The following is a 4,565-nucleotide window of genomic DNA, read 5'->3' on the forward strand; positions in this document are numbered from 1 at the left end:
ATAAGTATCACATGGTCTGTCCTAATTAAACGTGTGTATCTTTTGTTAAATATTATATGAGTTTGGTCCATATATTATTTGATGATAGTTAAATCTAGGGTCTGTAATAAATGCTATACTTCAAATGGTTTAATCCCTGATTGGTTTTTGACCTTTTATTAACTCAACTTAAATATATGACTTATAATAGCTCCTATAAAGAAGTTAAACAAGGGAGAAAGGGAGGCCACACATGCTTGCGCGTGCTGCCGTGGCGTGGTGTGGCAAGGCAAGCGTGTCGTTACACGCGTGTGTACACATGTTTTGCCAGATGGAATAGGGAATGGAAGAATAATGGGATTCAATTGTGTCCGTTATAGTATTAACGAGATTTGATTGCGATTGATTGACCGTTTCCTCTGTCGCCTATTTATTTCCGTTCCTACGGGCTCTTTTCTCCTCTCGCACATCATCTTCCTTATCAAGTAGCACTGAGTTTTTCCTTTCCCGAACCTCTACGCACACAGAGAGATCGGGAGAGCAGGCATCCGAACCCGACGCCTCGCATCGAGACATCTGTTCAGGTGTGCGGGCAATCAGGTTTTTGGAGAGCATCTGTCACACCCTGGCTTTTAAAAAAGACCAGAGTCGTCATATGTGTGCCCAGAAAGTCCACACATATAACAAAAGAATAGAAATATCAGAATCAATGTTATATATAGCGGAAAACATATTTATATGAACACTTACAAACATCAGAGTACGCGGAAACAGTAGCTAAGCTTCTTAGGCTCCATTCTTCTCAGGGACGGTTGACTGGGGGCTCCGTACGCCAAGCACTTCTGATAAGCTTCTAGAAAACTCCATAGCATCTTTGTTCTTGTTCTGAGCAGCACTTTACTACACACTGGGGGTGTGGGGGGAAATAGTAAGGGTGAGTTCATGTCGAACTCAACAAGTACAGGCGGAAAGTATATAACATGCAAGGCTTAATCAAAGGAAAAGCTGACACTGTTTAACTGCAGGTGAGCTTTTAAGTTGGTAAGCTTTTATTACAATTCTTTTATTAAAACAACCTATTACTAAATATGAGTAAAGCATCCCAACCCTTAATTAGGTGAAAGTAAATTAGCCATTTTATTAATCATCATCATTATTATTATTACTGAGGTAGCAACCTCAGATAGTAACTCGGGGTAGCAACCCCATTAAGGTCATGGGATAGCAATCCCAATTAAGAACACAGGATAGCAATCCTGCCAACACGGAATAGCCATTCCGCCAAAGCACGAGGAAGCAACCTCAACCAAGTTTCGCCTCCAAGTATCCAGTGAATCCAATTCGCTCATCAAGTGAGGGTCTGGGCCGCTCGTGACCGTGAGCATGGCTGATATATCAGTTTTATACTCTGTAGAGGTGTGCACGTTCACTCCAAGTCGTGATTCCCATTCGCCTGGGGTCGCGACTCCCCAAAACACTACCAAGGTGAGCAGGCAGGGTTTCACTACGAGACCTTTCACAGGGTCCAACTAATAGGATGCCACTCGTAAGTTTTTGCCGGGGCGCGCGGCAGCCGTGCCCATAGCAATGGGACCCCGAACTGACCGACCTCTTAATATGAATACCCAAGCTACTTCCTTACGTCTACCCGGAAAGTAACACCCTACCAGCGGAGGTCCTGATAATTAGTCAAGCCAGAGCCATATAGCTTGGAGCTGCACTGTAAGTCCCAGGGGCTGCTCCCTGACTAAGTCCTTACGGAGAGCAGAGACGGGTACGCCCGGCAAACCGGACCACCAACAGTACCCGCTCCCCCTGTCCTCAACCAAAACACGATGCTCGCAAGCACCGCAACATCTCCATCACCGAAGTGACCATTATTCACCATTTAATCATTTATCATCATTGAAGAATTTATTAAGCAAGATCATTATTTTTATTATTATATAGATTAGATGAGTAGAGCAACTAAGCATATCTACTATTCACTATACTACCCATGTATAAACCCAGGTATACAAGGAATATAGTAGAAGACTAGTCATGTCCTTAGGGTTTGCAGTATTAAGACACATGCAATGGAAAGTAAATGTATTTAAAGTTCATAGGTACAATATGATCAAAGGGTTTCTGCACTTGCCTTAATTCCCCGTGCATATCTGCTCGGAATTCTTTAGCTTCTTTTTTTCTGATCTCCAACTTCTGCTTCGACTGTCGGTCCTCAGCTCCTGATCTTCACTGTTGATGAACCACGCTTCTACTCGAAGCAACCAAACAACACGAACAGACAAACAAACAATCACGACTAAGAACAAACAACAATCAAAAGAAAAGCTTAGAAAGAGCGCACTAAACGACACGGCTTGTTGTTACGATCGAGACAACGCGAGAACGATTGAGAACTGAGCTATCGTTAATCGGACAAGACTTTCGAGATTCGTAGTGTTATGGAGAAGACGATTATACGTTGGTCGTATTTTATTTAATAAAAGAAGGTGATAGACTTCCAAAAGAAATATATCAAAGTTGAATTGACCAAATTATAAAGAATTATAAAAGCTGGAGCTAAACTTTAGTAATAACCTAATTACAAACCATTCTTCATCACTTAAGTCACTTTACTATTTATAATTAGAAAACAAGGAATTTGTGACAAGTTAAACAAAGCATTTATGAAATAAGATTAGATTAAGTAGATCACAACTAAAAAGGCATTAAAGATGGCATAGAACATACTAATACTTATTTTATAAAAGATCAGAGATTTATTAACCCCTAAGTTGCTTTTGATTTCAACGATTATTGAATAAGCATTTACAGAATAACATTTATGGTGAAAACATAAATGGTCAAACAAGGTAACTATTACTGCTAAAGCGTAGTTTGCGTCGATACGAACCTAACGCGACAAGAATGGGCTCAATCGGAATTAATACGCGGATTCCATGGCCAAAACTAGGTCAGTGGCAAAACTGTGAATAAACAGAACTTATTTTCGTATTTTAAATAATCAAAACTGAATTTTAAATGCATTCTCGACTGCGGGCACTATTTCCCTAAAGCGTAGGGGCTAAAACAGAAAAGGAAAGGGCATAAATCTAATTACTTTTGAACTGGCCGGAGTGCGGGTTGATTTCTAGAAAATGCAAGGGCGTTTTTGCAAAAACGCCAAGGCGGCGCGGGTGTGGCCGATCTGGCCGACCACGTGGCGTGCTGGGGCTGGACGGTCCACGGTGGACCGGGGCGGGGGCGTGGTCCACCGGTCCATGGTGGACCGGGGCGGTGCGTGGTGGCGGAGGGCGGCCTGGCCACGGTGGCGCCATGGCTGGCCTTGCGGCGAGCTCGCTGCGCGGCACTGCGGGGCACGAGAGGCCACGCCGAGGGCATGGGAAGGACGCGCGGGACGTGGCGAGGCCGATGAGCACGTCATCAAGGACCGGGAGTGGCCGGGGAGGTGGGTGCGCGTGGCGGCGGCCGTAGAACTCCGGCGAGGCCGTAAACATGAAAGGAAGGGAGAGAGAGAGGGCGGGAGGAGGTCCAGCGGATTCCTCACCTTGCAGCGAACCTCACGACGGTCTCCTTCTCGGCCGGGACGCAGCGAGCGCGGAGAACGGCGGCGGGTCGAGCTCCAAGGTGCGGCAATGGCGGCGCGTGCACGGAAACTAGGGCACGGGCGACGGCGGCTCCTCCTAGGGTTGGGGAGGGATGCGGCGCACAGGGCTAAGCCCTTTTATGGGCGCGGGCATCCTCGGGGTGCGCGCTCGGGCTCAAATCAACGGCGGCAGCGGCGTCCGAGATGTGCGGCGAGAGGAGGGAGAGACGGCTGACGTGTGGGTCCGCAGCGTCAGCCGCTTGGAGCGACCGACAAGTGGGCCCCGCGTGCCAGCGGGTGCGCTGCTAGCGGGCCGAGGCGGGGCGCTGGGCCGCGGCCTGGCTGGGTGGGCCGCTGGCGTGGGGGGAAGAGAGGGGGAGGGGGAAGCTGGGCCGAGGGAGGGGTGGCCGGCCCAGGAAGAAGAGAAAGCCCCCTTTTTCTTTTTATTCAAAAAGGTTTTGAACCAAATTCTTCACCACATTTATAAACCAAAATTCGATTTATTAACTTGAGGTTATTTTAAGAATTATTTTCCTTACTACTTTTAGAAACAAAGCATATTTTCTTAATAACATATTTTTAAATTATTTTTCAACTCAAATATAAATTAGTTTTCAAATAGGACTTTTGGAATTTTATTTTTCCGAAAACCAAAAGGACCTAAACGTGTTCGCTAGAAATTTTGAAATTCATTTTTCTCAGACAAGCCAAACAAAACTAGGGCACAAAGCACACCACAGATAAAACACCATTCACTTAATTTAATAAAAGTTTTAAAATTTCATATTTTTCTCATTTTATAAAAACAGTAATTAATAAAAATCTTGTAATATTTTAGAAAAATTGTAAATCCTTATTTAATTTAGTGTTTTTCTAATAACAATCCAAAATTAAAAATTTTGGAGTGTTATAGATCTACCCCACTTAACAAAAATCTCGTCCCGAGATTTGAAGAAACTAGAGAGAGAGAGATAAAGTAGATCATCAAGGTTGT

This window comes from Sorghum bicolor, chromosome 1, assembly GCF_000003195.3.
Source record: "Sorghum bicolor cultivar BTx623 chromosome 1, Sorghum_bicolor_NCBIv3, whole genome shotgun sequence".
Lineage (NCBI taxonomy): Eukaryota > Viridiplantae > Streptophyta > Magnoliopsida > Poales > Poaceae > Sorghum > Sorghum bicolor.